Consider the following 17,254-nt stretch of genomic DNA (forward strand, 5'->3'; position numbering starts at 1 on the left):
TTTGTCATTCAATGCTTTTTATTGATAAATGTATACATTGGATCTTCAAAGCTCCAGTAAAAAATCAACAATAACATTAAAAAAAGGAAAAAAAGTAGCCGGTACCAGGGCTCGAACCAGTGACCCCCGGAGTCCTGGAGTTAGTCAGAAGTAAAAACGCATTAGCCCTCTCAGCTACCCCGCCGGGTATACACAGTGTAAGTATTTTATACGTTATATAAGCAATCTTCGTAGTTATGTAAATTTAAATGATAACAACAGAACTCTCCAAATTATTCAATCGTTTCGCGTTGCAACGCTTGATAATTTTCAGGTTTTCAAATCGTCAAAAGATACATATAATGGCTATATTGCACTACGGTAAATGTTCAGGAATACTGTAACCTCACAAATATCATAACTTAAACGAAATGTGCGAATCTGAAACAACTTTTTTAAATTTTGTCAATTTACCAAACCGTGAAAAGATCCCTTCAACCCTTTACCACTATGATAGGCATTTTGACCCAGTTGTAGTCTCTTAGAAATTCAAATTAGATTAAAAACCTTTCAATTGGATTCAAGTTTTAAAGGCTTTATTTCCAATCCTAGATACTGATGAGCAGAAAACAGCTGCATTAAACCTGAACAGCATTCAATTTACTCATAGGCTGTTCAGGTTTTATGCTGGGTTCATGTAGCCATTTTCATTTTTCTTCTGAACAGAAAAGGGTTAACAGACTAAAAATGTGTCACAGTCATTGGTGCCTCCCCAATATATGCCTGGGCACAGACAAATCCACTAAACATAATACAACAGACAAAAAGACCAAGGGCTATAATTCAGCAAAAACTGTTTGCAGTCAATACATCTTTCCTTACGTACATCTACAGTACAGGCACCGTGTACATAAACAAAAACACCTGTCCGCGGTGTTCACTTTTCCCAATGGGTGACATTTTGCGGGGGACGGACACGCTACTGACCGCCGTGTTCGGCGAACACCCAAAATTGCTGCGATTGCACGCTATCGTTAACGGGAACACCCGTTCTTTCTTCAAAAGTGTCTAGAACCCCTGTTTCTTATCCCTAAATGTTAAATAAGCACGTGCACTATTAATTATTATGTTGGTCAGTACAAAAGGCCTATAGAACACTGCCAAATGCGTCTTTGTTTTATTTCCCAATCAAGCACCCAAATTCCAATATCCTATGTATTACAAAACACAAACTTTAGATAAGCACTTGTCGTCTGTCAAAACAATGATTGTACATGTCAGTAAACATATCGAAGTAATTCTCGTATATGATCTCGGAAACGGGACTTGCTTTAAACATTTACAATTAAAATATTCATTTTCATAAGATTTGCTGAAAACAAATGAGAACCAAACAAACGTACATAGACAACACAAAATATAAATAATTATGACAAATAAAATTAAAACAAGAGCTGTCTCCATCTGAAGACATATGCCCCCAAAAAACGCTTTTTTCGAAACCTAAACGCAGATTTCGAAACCTAAACGTGGACCCTAAGTTCAAAGTCAAGGTTAAAGGGGTCAAAATGTTTGTGTGTGTGGAAAGGCCTTGTCCATATACACATGCATACCAAATATGATGGTTACATCTGAAGCGACATAGAAGTTATGAGCATTTTTCGAGCAGAAACGCAATTTTTTGATGTGCCTGGGTAAATTTGGCTGATTATCAAACTTAACCTAGATTTTATTGCCTTAAACATTTTATGAAGTTTGGTGTAGATCCTATGACCTTTGCTCGAGTTATTGAGAGGAAAAAAGAAAAAAAAACAATTTTACGATAATTCAAGGGCCGTAACTTAGGAGTGTCTGAGTCAATTTGGCCGATTATCGAACTTTGCCAACATGTTATTGCCTTACACATTTTCATGAAGTTTGGTGAAGATCTGATGACAATTGCTCGAGTTATTGAGCGGAAACGAGAAAAAACAACAATTTAACGATGATTCAAGGGCCGTAACTCAGGAGTTTCTGAGTCAATTTGGCCGATTATCAAACTTGACCTAGATGTTATTGCCTTACACATTTGCATGAAGTTTGGTGCAGACATGATGATAATTGCTCAAGTTATTGAGCGGAAGCAAGAAAAAAAACAATTTTACGATGATTCAAGGGCCGTAACTCAGGAGTGTCTGCGTCAATTTGGCAGATTTCGAACTTGGCCTAGATGTTATTGCCTTACACATTTTCATGAAGTTTAGTGAAGATCTGATGACAATTGCTCGAGTTATTGAGCGGAAACGAGAAAAACCCAAATTTTACGATGATTCAAGGGCCGTAACTCAGGAGTGTCTGAGTCAATTTGGCCGATTATCGAACTTGACCTGGATGTTATTGCCTTACACATTTGTATGAAGTTTGGTGAAGATCTGATGACAATTGATTGACTTATTGAGCGGAAACTAATCCAGACAGACCGACGGACTAACATTGCGATTTTTATATGCCCCAAGAACCTATGTTCTGGGGGCATAAAAACGTTGGTTTATTTTCGAAAAATCGCTTGAACTTTCTCCCGATTTCCAGAAAATAACTTGTACATGTTGAATGAAATCAAATATAGAGGACGCTGTTCATTGGTCATTGTAAAAGAATATTCATGAACTGTTCACGGCACTTAGTGTGCAATCAGATATAGTACAATAATTGTTGCAATATTGAACAAAGTAAAAGATTATAATGACACAGCATTTTTGCCTTTTATTTTATGCAGAGAGAATGTCAATCCCAAATCATTTGCAAGGTATCCGGATAATTAAATGGAAATTCACTAGAAGTACGAAGCTTTAACAATGTTGTCTGCTCTTCGCAGTTATTTGTGTATAAATTAATACACCCACGCCTATACACGAAAATATCACTGGCATATACATGTATTTATTTGTGGCCACAATTTTTAACAGAACATGAACTGTACACAATGCGCGCACACCACATTAAGTGATTTACGCATGTTGGAATACCCTTGTCCCGATTGGACCCTTATTTCATCAAATCTTTAGAAACATATGACGAAATTCATTTGATACTTTAATTTTGTTGTCAATATTAACACTTTTAAATGAAAGGGATCAATACAATACATTTATGTTCAATTATTTTATTTTTAGTAGGGATGTCAACGAATATCCGAATATCCGAATATTCGGTCCCGGACCGAATATTCGGATACTGTTTTCCGAATCGAATATTCGGAAGAAAAAATAAAAAATTGAGTAATTTCAAAGACTTTGTATTCGTAAAATTTGCTTCAAACATTGTCAAAAAAGTTGTTCCTGGTGTCATAATGTTTATTCCGGTAGGCGCGTTAATGCGTCGCTATGGTGACGACAGTATACCGGTCATAAATCCCGCTAACAAAGCCAGACACTTTGAGTCAAAATTATGATAGGTGCAAATTGCGTCGGCAATCAATATCAAAACATACAAAAGAATCATCACAAATATCATACAATGTAATAGAAAAGAAACCTTACTATGCTGACGCAGACAAATTGTAAAGAAAACAGCATTTATTTAACGCCTAACTGTGTAACCACATTATAAAATATTATGAATATGCACCTTAATATAAATGAGATGCGCTCCGTGAAAAGGGGGTTTAATGCATGTGCGTAAAGTGTCGTCCCAGATTAGCCCGTGCAGTCCACACAGACTAATCAGGGACAACACTTTCCGCCTTAACTGGATTTTTGCTCAGAAGAGACTTTCTTGAAACAAAAAATATCATAAAAGCGGAAAGCGTCGTCCCTGATAAGCAGACTGCACAGGCTAATCTGGGATGACACTTTCCGCACATGCAGTACTCCCCTTTTTCACAGAGGGCGGCCCAAATACTGTAACACTTTCAGTACATGCACAAATAAAGGCACATCACACATAAATCATTAGAAAAATAAGTTTCTTTTAATCAATTACAGAATGTAAAGGAAACATATTACCAGCTACTGCTTCTACTCCTCGCACATATCACACCACCTAACTTTCCAGGATCTTTGCAAAGTGATCTGATATAATCTCCTGATCAAAGTTAAATATAGCACCACTTAAATCATTAAGGACGTTATTATACTGCTGACTGTATTTTAACATGACATGTCAACTGTATTATGTACTTCTCCATGTCCATATTATTTATTGTGCTTTGACATTGTATAATCTTTATGCAATATATTTTGGATGTGGACTTGTTTTTGTACAACAATTCAAACTGATCTGTATGTTTATACTGTGTTGGTAGATCAAATAGTCTGTAACATGTGGTGACAATTAACACATATCACAATTTCAATTGAGCACAAAACATGGTTTAATGCATATGCGTTAAGTGTTGTCCCAGATTAGCCTGTGAAATCTACACAGGATAATAAGGAATACACTCCCCTCTTAAATTATATAACTCGTTTAAAGGAAGTCTCTCCAGTACCGGTAAGCAAAACTCCATTTTAGCTGGAAAGTGTGGTCCCTGATTAGCCAGTGTAAACTGCACAGGCCAATCTGTGACAAAGAGTCAATTTACCTTTATAAAAGGTTGAAACAAATGCAAGGGCCAAACTGAACATTTACCATTAAAAAAAATCCCATATGACACCAGCAATAAAATTTCAATCTTAAAAACTGCCCATAAAATAGTCTTACAGAGTAATACTTTCAACACTATGAATTAACATCAACAATTGTGTCTTGCTCAACTCACATCATTCTATATGACAGAATTGTTTTGTTACACCTTTTGTTAAGCTTGAACTTGGAATAATCAATATATCAATAATGGTTTCTTGTTTTTCAGATCTATATGATGACCCATTGTTCAATCAGTGTTTTATAGAGGTTGCAAGTTAATTCAAAGGATAAAGTTTTCCAACATATTATTAAACAGTGAACATTTACAAAAAGTATAAACATAATTTTTATAGCAAGACCACAACTTATTTATTTCTTGGTTTACAAAACGGCCGACCCTAATTGTTTGAAAATGGGAAAAAAAAATCGGAAAATCGTCTTTTTTTAATATATTTTATTCCCGACCGATCTGAAAAACGAGCGAAACAAGACAAAAAACGATCCAGTTTGAGTACAGTTGTGAATAAAATCAAGTAAGTACAATCAACGATTGGTTCACATATATTGCAGAGATCGGAATATTTTTCAATGTGACACATTATGAACCAGTCCTTTTATGGGCACTTCTCAAAATTTATTTCAGGTAAAAGTTACAGACAATAGGAAAATCAGTGTCAGTAAAATGTCGACCCCATCAAAATTTATTTCCGAGTCTGTGGCGCAACTATAATGTTTAACATGTTAATTATACTAAACAAACCCTATATTATAGTAGATAAAAAAGTATTACCTTGCAATTTGATAATTAGTATAAATAATCCAATAAAACATTATTCACGATATATGTGTTTTGGAATTTTGTAAACACGTCCGCCATAGTTTATAGGAGCAGTGTCGTTTCAATGCTTAGGGCCGAGTAATTTCGGCAAATCGGAACTCAACTTGCAAAAAACACTAGCTCAATTAACCGTTAAACTCCGCCTCCATTCTCTGCAAAAGATTTGAAGGCGGAGCTATGCACGTGCTATTATTAAATTGGAGGATTGCAATTGAGAAACAAACACACGATTGGTTCCGCATCTTGATTGTTAGACAAAGGAAGCCAATTTTGTCGGCGCGAAATTTGTCGCTTTATTGCTTCAGACAGAAAGCGGCTTTCCTTTGATGACGTTAAACTGTCATTTCACACAGACTGCAAATTTTCGGAAGACTTTAACTGACTCCTTGTTTAAGATTCCAGTAAAAAAACACTTGCTAACATTAAACTTTGGATTAAATTATCAAAATAAAGCAAAAGCAAAGTTGAAAAATATGATTAAATTAATTTGCGTCAGTTCAAATAAGACGTTTTGCGTTGTAAATTAACGAGTTTTCATGACAACAACTTTAACAAACATTACCGCGTTGATCTACCTCGATTTTTTTCATGGACAATCTCATAAGTAGAGTAAGAGGAAACACATAATTTGTGTATGATTAGATTATATAAGACTTATGCAACGGTCATCACATTGCGTAATGGTGCGTATCGAATTACGGAAATGAAGTGCAGTTTTTCGTTAAATGGGAGAAGAACGCATGTCATGTAACGGAGTGTTTAAAATTGCCTAATGTTACAAAAGGTGCTTTTAGGAATCATTTTATTTGAAGATATAGATAGGTTTCATTGCATAATTTGATTTTTTGTCTCTCAGTGTTAAGGTTATAAAAGATATGTTGTCTTTGTTCTGATGTTATTAGTATTAACTTTTTTTTCCAATGATCTTCTTTTTCCGACCGCCTGATGGACCATTTTCAAAATAATTTTTGCAAACCAATAAAAAAAAGTTGTGGCACAATCATAATAGAAATACAAATATGAAATCATGTGACTGTCAAGGGGAAATACATGTACATTTTTTTTTCATTTGTACTAAGTTTAATCAAACGAATCTCTAGGAATAGACAGTGTATGGTAAATCATACATGACATAAGTAGAAGAAATAGGTAAAATATATTGATAACACAAAAAAAAGAATTTTATCTCAATCTTGTAGTATTTAAATGTAGAAAACCAAAGAAAACCTTAACAATCTGTTCCAGTAAAAGATCAAACAGGCAGATTAAACCATTCCAGTTAGACATCAAGCCTAGCCATCCAACTGTTCAAGTTTAAAACCTAGACTAGCCAGTTTCAATTAGAAACCTTGCTTAACCCAAGTGATGGAAACCAACCTTAGTTAAACTGTTCTAACTGTTCAAGTTAGAAACCTAGCTAAGGAACATGGTTTTGTGACCCTCTATTATAGGCTCTATAGCTTGGGCCTTGTAGAGGTCCTATCCACAACACAAAAAGCCCCATCCCCCTCAGAGCTTTTTCTACATTTTTCCCCCCAAAATGGAAGGCCAGACCTATTCCCCAAATCATGATTAAAAGTCCCTGGAATAACCCATTTCAGTTAGAAACGAAGCCTAACTGAACTGTTCCAGTTACAAACCAGGCCTCCCAGAACATTTGCTAAATGATATTTTGCCAGTTTATAAGGAGCAGTAGAATTCCTAGGAGTGGACCCAAACATGCTGCACAAAACAGTATTGGCCTACAGGTTTCATACAGTAGACGTAACAGGATGTTTTAAAAAGGTTTATAATGCAGATTGATGATCTTGGTCTATAAATATTTGAAGTACACATCACCATCCCCACAAAATGACAGTGTGTTCAGTATTTTTTGTGTACATTAATTTTGTTATTTATGAATACTGCGATCCTATGGTGTTCGCACATTACTGCTTATTAGTACTTCTTAGTATCTTTATCACAGTAGGTTGAATATTGAACAACAAAACTATGACAGTTTAAATCTATTTTCAAACGTGAAAGGTTGAATGACTCAGTGCTAAAAGTAATCCAATATGAAAGAACCAATCACAACAAAACAGGTTTAACGTCTAATGGGAAAATTACTCACTGCCCAGCAATCAATCACAAATGACTTAAAAGTTAAACCTTTTCAGGTACTTTGAAAGGAAGTTAATTATTCAATTTGTAATATCTATTACCTACTTTTACTTAGTGTTGCTATTTTATTGTTTTACTAATTTTTAACTAACTAGAGAACTTGGTCACTCAATTTTTCAGTATGTGATTACCCAAGTTATACATGTATTTAAGAATAGTTTTTCTCAATCATTCACAAAATACAAGATTTTCTTAAATCCCTGACTGTTGCACAGTTTGAAAATTGGCTTAACCCTTTCACACTCAGAAGCAAAGTGCAAGTGGCTATGTGCAAACAGCATAAAACCAGAACAGCCTGCAAGTACATGTATCTAGCAGTCTGTTCAGGTTTTTTGCTGTTTGCAGCTCATCAATATCTAAGGGTTGGAAAATGAAGCCTTTAAACTTGAATCTAGTGAGAAAGGTCTTTAATTAAATGTAACTTTCTAAGGGACTACAAATGCCTGAGAATACATATCTAAAAGGTAAAGGTTTAAAAAGGAGCCAGTGCGCCATCATGATCTGCTTTCTTCTTCAGAGCATTTCAAAGCACATTTGTGTTTACCCGAGATGGACCCAATAATGCTGATATTTACTGTTTCTTCTGTTCCCAATGGCTTTTAAAGCGATAATTCAATATAATCATTGTACATGTATTTATCACACATTTCATTGAAACATTCCCATGTACACAACTATACAAATTGCAATAAAGTGCTTCAAACTAAAATGATACCAGAATGTGCAAATTTTAGTGTCGGAACCTATAAGTAAATACCACGGATATTACAGCTCTTAATTGAGAATAAGGAAAACAAATATAAATATTTGGAGAGCTAAGCTCCCTCTAGACCTCTTACAACACTCAACTAACAGACAATAATAGAATCATTGATTTTGGTCAGCTGAGTGTATTAGCTTAGCACTGAAAAGCATGATCAATGATTCATCCCTTGTGTTTTATAGACAGGGCATTTGTAAATTTAAGTATATAACAGAAAACTTGAGCCAAACAGGGCTTACTGCATATGCTGTCTGCAGAGCCTTATCAGTGAGAACACTTTCCGATTAAACTGGATTTTCACTAAAAAGATACTTCCTTTAAACTAAAACTACCATACACTTAAGTTAACAACATACCTCTGTCATGGAAAAACTGTTACTATCAGAGTCAGAGAACCCAGCTCAAGTGCTTGGTTTCTAACTGGAACAGTTCATTCAGCTTATGTAGGTCTGGTTTTTAAGTGGAAAAGGTTCATACAGCAAACTGAAGCATGTTTAAGGAGATACCAAGGCTTTGTTTTTTATGTCACTGTTAATTGCTGTGAGGGTCTGGATGATGTTACTCCAGGTGCCTAGGTCCACCCAACATACAGCGAGTTGAGCCAACTATAATCATGTATGTTGTGCTGAAACAACAGTCTAATGTTGTTTTTTTATGGACACTGAACGTCTGTGCTTTTTCTTTCACTTCTTTTCCAAGAGCATTCAAGTGCATGGTCTGGTCCAACATTTTAACTACTGAAACTTGTTACCTTTGATAACAATCATTTCATGCAGTTTATATAATACCGATTGGGTGCAATCATGCAATCGTATAATGGATAACTGAAACCATGGTTGTAAAGCTGCCAAGTGACTATGTCTACCATTGAGATTGCTATCCAGTGTGCATAATCAATAAGTCATTAATCCTGAACATTCATTAAATGTACCAGTATACATTGCATTAACCTCTATCTATTAGTGTACTTCTATCAAGGCAGTATATAACAGGGATGGTAATCAACAGTTACACAGAGCAGACACAATAGGAAGAGGGCAAATGCCAACTATAAGGCTTTATGAAATAATAGTTTTGTCTGCTTGGCTACTAATACCCCCATATGGAAATGAGCCATGCACTGGAAAATGCGACTTAATGCATGTGCAGTCCTGACTAGCCTATTCAGGCCACACAGGCTTAGCAGGAAAACACTTCCTTCTTTCATGGTTGTTTTTGATGAAACAAAATATCGCCCTCTTGGTCCAAAAAGGTACCACGTGACATTAAAAAAAGAAGGCACATGGTACCTTTTTGCACTAATGGGGCATATTATCTTCTTCCCAAAAGTATTGGCTGAAAGTGTTGTCCCCGATTAGCCTGTGCTAAATGCAACACAACACTTTACACACATGCATTAAGCCCAGTTTTTCCAGAGCAAGGCTCAAATCATTGTGATAAGATAATTTACTGTTCAACCCTGCAGAGTAACAAAAGTTACAAAGTAGTAAATGATCCATTTTGGACTTCAAAGCACAATCATTACAAAACAGCTGCTATTGATAACATAAACATATCATTCTATTGACTAATAATGAGTGCTTGTATGTGTAAATGAATAAGAACTGTACTATTTAAATGCACATCATTAATTCATACCTGAGCTATGCAATTTGCAAAATTGAATACCCTTATCATAATTCACGATTTTGGTTACAATTTCTGCAAATTACAGAATCTTAGTGGATGAGATAAAGAAACAAAAGGGCCTGAAAAGCCCAAAGTCGCTCACCTGAGATTCAAAGGAACTGACCTGTTCTGTGCAGCCCAAGATGTCATTAGAACAATATGTTCTAACCAACTTTCATGACTAGTGAACACCCTGGCAGCCACGTTTTCAACAGACCAGAACCATTTTCATACACATCCAAGATATCATTTAAACAAATATACTGACAAAGTTTCATGAAGATTCATAAGTCCATATAAGGAAAAATGCCCCGCCCACGGGTGGCCATGTTTTTCAAGCAAATGGAACCACTTTCGAACTTGTCCAAAATATCATTGGGACAAATCTTCTGACAAAGTTTCATGATGATCGTACAATAAATATGGCTTCTAGGGTGTTCACAAGGTTTAACTCTAGCTATATAAGGCAAAATGCCACGCCCCACTTGGCGGCCATGTTTTTCCACCAACCGGAACCATTTTCAAACTCATCCAAGATATCATTGGGACAAATCATCTGACCAAGTTTCATGATGATCGAACAATAAATGTGGCCTCTAGAGTGTAAACAAGGTTTTACTAAAGCATAATATATAGCCATATTAGGAAAAATGCCCCGCCCCCTGGTGGCCATGTTTTTTAAGCAACCGAAACCATTTTCGAACTCATCCAAGATATTATTAGCACAAATCTTCTGACCAAGTTTCATGAAGATCGGAAAATAAATGGGGCCTCTAGAGTGTTAACAAGGTTTTACTAAAGCCATATAAGGAAAAATGCCCCGCCCCCTGACAGCCATGTTTTTCAACCAACCAGCATCATTTTTGAACTCATCTAAGATATTATTGGGGTGAATCTTCTGACCAAGTTTCATGAAGATTGGACAATAAATGTGGCCTCTAGAGTGTTAACAAGATTTTACTATAGCCATATAAGGAAAAATACCACGCCCTTTGGCAGCCATGTTTTTCAAGCAAACTTTACCATTTTCGAACTAATCCATATATCATTGAGACCAATCTTCTGACCAAATTTCATGAAGATTGGACAATAAATGTGGCCTCTACAGGGTTTTTTTCCTTCTTTGGGACCCGCCGAAAATCGGCCCTTTCCCCTCGGATTTTTTTTCCCCTCAGCTGGTAAATTTTCCCCTAGATTTCATTTACCCCTCAAAAAAAAAAAAAAAAAAATTTTTTTTTTTTTTTTTTTTTTACCTTTTTATATATAAGTGAACCTGATCCACTGTAGAAACTAGAAAAATATTGCATAATTAAATTATCTGTTGCCTTGAATTTGTTTTAAAAACAGTAAAATATGTTAAATTGATTATTTTAGACTTTCCTTATTTTCCCCAAAATCCGGCTTTTGCAGATTTTTTTCCCCCAAAATTCAAAGTTTCGCGCGATTTTTTTCCCCTCAAAAAAGGCCAGGCCCTTTCCCCAAAATCAGATAAAAACCCCTGCTCTAGAGTGTTTACAAGGTTTAACTATAGCCATATAAGGAAAAATGCCCCGCCCCTTGGCAGCTATGTTTTTCAAGCAAACGTAACCATTTTCAAACTCATCCAAAATATCACTGAGACCAATCTTCTGACCACATTTCATGAAGATTGGACAATCAAAGTGGCCTCTACTATAGCCATATAAGGAAAACTGCTCCGCCCCCTGGCGGCCATTTTTTTCACCGATCTGGACCATTTTCGAACTCATCCGAGATATCAATGGAACCAATGTTTTGACCAAGTTTCATGATGATTGGGCAAAAATTGTGACTTCTAGAGTGTTCACAAGGTTTCTCTATAACCATATAAGGATTACTGCCCTGACCCCTGGCGGCCATGTTTTTCAACGGACCGGACCATTTTTTAACTCAACCAACATATCATTTTGACAAACATTTTGACAAAATTACATGAAGATTGGGCATCAAATGTGACTTCTACAGTGTTCACAAGGTTTTTCTTTTTTTTGACCTAGTGACCTAGTTTTTGACCCAGTTTCGAACTCAGTCGAGTTGCCTTATGGGACAAATGTTCTGACCAAATTTCTTGAAGATCAGACAATAAATGTGACCTCTAGAGTGTTCACAAGGCAAAATGTTGACGACGCACAACGGACAAAAAGTGATCACAAAAGCTCACCATGAGCACGTTGTGCTCAGGTGAGCTAAGAACACATCATAATTGTGAACTGGCATAAAGGACATGGTGTGAATCATAAAGAATATTCAATAAATCCTCATCAGCCCAGACCCACAGAATCGTCTCAAATGCATTGAGCATGCTCAAAACTATGAGTTTATCAATACTGATTCCTAAAATTGCCATGATTTTAAGTGGTATTTTTGGTCTTTATATATGAGCTGTACTCTGGAAATACCTAGCATGGGTGTAGTAATCATATGTGTATGGTTTGGATTTCATATTAATACTACCATTCACTTACAATTGCTGTATGATTATCCCCACGCTATTTGAAAAGTGTGGGGATATTGTGGTTATCTCCGCCGTCCGTCCGTCCATCCTGGCCAATATTTCTCCTACACTAAAAGCACTAGAACCTAGAAACTTACAAACATGGTAGCTATGAGCGTATGTGCGACCCTGCACTATTTGGAATTTTGATCTTACCTCTGGGTCAAAAGTTATGGGGGTTGGGGTGGGGCAGGGTCTGAGAATTTCACTTATTTTTATGCCCCTGGTATGGTGCATTGGCCATAACTTTTGCAATATTGAAGATAGCAACTTGATATTTGGTATCTCATGGAGCTGCATATTTTGAGTGGTGACGATCAAGGTCATCCTTCAAGGTCAAGGGTCCAGAAACAAATCCAAGGGAAGTAATAAGCTTTAAAGGGAGGTAAGAAATTAACCTGCCAAATGATAAATAAATAAAATTCAAATAAAATTTCCCGCAGCTAGATACGAATGAATACACTTCATTTATTCAATTGGCTGCTTTGAAGATACCGCCAGAACATTGGAAACATGACCGCGTCTTTGTAACACTGTTTTACTGCGTGAACCAATTTTATCTCTGATGAAAAGGCTTGATAGTTAGAACAGTTTTACACTTAACTCTCGACATCAATACAGTTTGTGTGTGCACCTTTTATTTTCAGAGGATTGCCAGCACCAGAGCGTTTGTACTCAGGGATTTTTTTGCTCAAAATTACCGCCGATTTTCGGCTGCTTCCCAATTGCAAAATTCCATGTTTTTTCCCAAAATTCGGACCAAAATTTCCCCAAAAAATCCCAATTTCCAAAAAAATAATTTTTTTTTATTTTTTTTAAGAAGTCTCTTATGACTTTATTATGATTTCTTAACTCTAGATCTCAACTTTATTTTTTAAACATCCTACAAAATATATAACTATAAATTAGTTCTTTTTGTCGATAAATAATTCCCAAATTTGCCACTTTTATTGATTAAAAGAAATTCCCAAATTGACCGGACTTCTTTTCCCAAAATGGCTAGAAAACCTCCTCAATATGCACTTAAAAACAATATTAATTCCGTTACTTATAATCATATTTATAATGCTTAATTTCTCCCAATTTAATGGTTTATCGCGCTAATTTTCCCAATTTCACGGTTTATCACGCTAATTTTCCCAATTTAAATGGCACAGGCTGTAACAAATAAAAGCAAAAAAATCACTGGTACTTAAAGGCTATGTTCTCATATTTAGTAATTACTTCCATATTCCTGTCTGTGTACTAGTATATTTAAGTTCATAAAAGTATTGTTTTCCCTATCCTGATATTCGTTTTGAACTTTTGGCCATTTTAAATTGTTTTCAAAATTGAACATCTAACATGTAAAAGTATAAAGGTTTAAAAAGCTGTCGTTCCAGCAGTGGAAGCTTGGCCTCCCTTTAATGCATTGCATTCCAGGGGTTTCGCTGTCGATCGCCTATTAAACTATTGAACAGAAATGCTCACAAATTCCTGTTGAAACAAGATTTCATGTGTTTTTGTGGAGAAATTGATTTTGTTAAATGCTTTTGCCAGGCCCGTGGTATTGACAGTCACTATTGATTAAATGGTAAAGAAACGGCCCTTATAATCATTATAATTTTTTATTGTGGTGAGAGTTTGTCACAGTGTTACTTTATTTATTGCTCACTATCATAAAGGCGCTGTTATCCGATAATAACCCCCATAAAACTTTACAATAGCAGTAAAAACATTGTTTGCAACACTTACACGCTTCAGTGATTTCACTCTGCTTGGTCAAGAGATTCCTGGATGACGAGCGCTGTGAATGGTTGCTTATCAATTTCAATAGATAATTTACTACGCCAGGGGGCGGAGTTTTGTTGATTCGGTCAGTTGATTTACTTTGGCGTGAATTCGGTAATAAACAGAAGCCACTTAGATAGCGCTGCGGATATGATAATTGTAAGATTTTAGGGTGATGTGATAATGCCGGTGCTTTTAATCCGGACGATTCAAAGGAAGCCACGGCGATATAATCACCCAAATCGCCCAGTTGCTTGATCCCTAGGCTTATCATCCAAATCTTGCATCTTACAAGAATAACAGTCGTGCAAAGTAAAGTAAACTTTGGGTAAAAAGGGCTAATTGCCCTGTGGAATTGACAGTCTCAGCACTAGCGCTACTAGTAGGGTTCTAGTCAACAATAATATTCTAACGAGCTTAAGAATTTGTATTTATGTAAATTCAAACAAAGGTCACTCTTATGTAACTGACAGTGTCCAACTGAATTTCTTTAAAACTATTGTCAATGTATGCTGTGCACCTATGTTAGTGTTTTTCCCAGGAGGGCAAAGGGGCATGGCCCATTACTTTCAAAAAGGGCATTTTAGCGCCCAGTTTAGGCAAAAAAGGGCAAAAACGTTCCTTGAATACCTGAATTACGGGGAAACATGTAATCGCATCTGAAGCAGTTGTGGAAAAAATAACATATAAACAAGCACATTTAATGGTAATAGATGTATTTAACTTACTATGATTTATATTAATATATTTACCTTGCAATTTACATTTAAGTTCCATGCTGTTTCAATAAACTGTACAGCACGACAAACATAATAAAGCAATATATGCATATGAATCTGATTATACACAGATCCACTAACATATAAATTAAACCATGTTTGTCTTATCCCATTTTCTAACAATAATCTTGACAGATGTTTAAAATAACATTGCGAGTAAATTGATCGCTAACAATATGCAAACACTCGTTTCCGTGACATACATCCACTGAGTAGATTACAAATAAATAAATAATGTTGTTGCTATCTAAAACATTTTTATGCATCGTTGATTATCACAGACATTTCATTAATTCCTTCTTAATGTATAATCGCCATCGTTAATTTGATCGTTTACAACGTTATTTGCCATTTTTGCTGAGTCACAATTTAATTCTGTATAGTCCGCCATGTTGATAAAATGTCAAATGATGTAAGCGACAGGTGCGCATAGCAATGTGTAATCGTATACGCGATTCGCATTTTGTTAAATTAGTATACGTCTCAAAATTATTTCAATAATTAGATCTAATTATCTTAAAGACGAAAACGATAAAGAATAAATTTGTTTGTGATTTTAAATGTAATTATGCGTAAAAATATATGTTTTGATATAACTGAATAATGCATGCAATGCACAATTGCCACAAGAATAACATCAAGTTTTTCATCAAAAGTCTCCGAAGTAATGATTTTATCGTGGAGGAGTACACATTGCCGACCGAAAAGTGCGCTTGGTATACATGTACATGTAACATAGCCTCTGGCATAATCGATTGATACTGACACGGGGTTATTCACGCATGAATAATTCACAGCTTTGGAGCAGTCAGTAAGACCTACCTATAAATCGAGCACTGTAATATATAGTATATATATATATATATATATATATATACTTTGGTTATACTATATACTGTTGAATTGTAAACATGAGTGCATTGGATGATTTCACCAATTGTATGCTGTTCCTCATTTTGTGTAATGAAATTATAATAAATATATTACTATCTACATTGGTACTAAGTAAAACAACTTAGTAGCCAATTTCATAACCGACTTGGGCTAGCATCCGACTGCACGCATTAGAGATATGTAGATATCATATTTCTTTCTGATGTGTGTGTGTGTGTCGGGGGGGGGGGGGGGGGGGATTTGATGGGTTTTTTATCACCTATCATCATTGAACTGCATGTTAATCTTTCAGGTTCCAGTTTTAGCATCAGTGGCCTTGTAGAAGAAACGAAGAAAACATGAAATAAATTCAGGGGTTTCACTGGGTCAAAAAAACGTTGTGACTGTCACCACTTAAATTCGTTGCTATTAATAACTTTGAACCAATGTTTGTCCACAATAAAAATATAATATTAATTCAAACAAAAATCTATATTGACAAATTTAAAGTCTAAACAAGGAGCAATGTCACCACAGGTTTTTTTTTCTACTTTTTGGGAAGATAGCCCATGGCTTTAGAATTGGGAATTTTATCGGCATTTTCATGAAATTGGGAAAATAAATTCATTAGCCTTTTTTTCCACACGAAAAGTCCACTGATTAGAGAAATACTTAATTTGATATAACCCTTTATAATCATTAAAATTAAAAGAACAAAATCATATAATACTTTGTAAGATGTAATTGAATTAAAATTGAGATAAAATACACATAAGACTTCTTTAAAAAAAAAAAAAAAAAAAAAAAAAGTTTTTTTTTTGGAAATTGGGAATTTTTTGCCACATTTTAAGAAAAAGTATTTTTTTGGGGATTGAGAACATAGCCGAATTTCGAAAATATGTGACAATATCAAAATAACAGTTTACTTGCAGAGGGATAAATCCTCCTTCCAAACAAGCTCTTTATTTGTTGAAATAACAACTGTCTGCCCCTAATCATGTTAAAATTCATCATGATTGAGGAATGACAGTGTTTTAAAGTTCAGAAATAAAATCCAAACACAAATATGTTTTTCCATGTCATAATTTCGGACTAAAAATTAACCGCATATTCACATTAAAAAAGATTATTAATATTCCAATTTTAATAGGTATTTTGAATTAAAAAACACTATTTTTGCAAACAAAAAATCATAGCCAAAGACTTCAGAAGTTAAAAAAAAATTCAATAGTGCCGAGTTTGATTTCATTTGAGTGTGATTGTGCCTTACCAAGCGTGACCTCAGAGATAATCTCTCACAGCAT

The 17,254-nt window shown here is 35.2% G+C and overlaps 1 protein-coding gene across 3 annotated transcripts in view; it reads right to left on the reverse strand.

Moving 5' to 3' along the window:
- Window positions 1-17,254, reverse strand: part of LOC127850506 (serine/threonine-protein kinase 38-like) — an 83,782-nt gene that overhangs the window by 60,237 nt on the left and 6,291 nt on the right. The window contains exon 1 of one of the 3 annotated variants that reach the window (XM_052383603.1): window positions 3,963-4,109. The exons of the other annotated variants lie outside the window; for them this stretch is intronic. The gene's annotated coding sequence lies outside the window, so the exon portion shown is untranslated. Of the gene's footprint in view, window positions 1-3,962; window positions 4,110-17,254 lie in introns of those variants that run through there. 3 annotated transcript variants of the gene reach the window in all.

The sequence above is a fragment of the Dreissena polymorpha genome, chromosome 1 (genome assembly GCF_020536995.1).
Source record: "Dreissena polymorpha isolate Duluth1 chromosome 1, UMN_Dpol_1.0, whole genome shotgun sequence".
Classification (NCBI taxonomy): Eukaryota; Metazoa; Mollusca; class Bivalvia; order Myida; family Dreissenidae; genus Dreissena; species Dreissena polymorpha.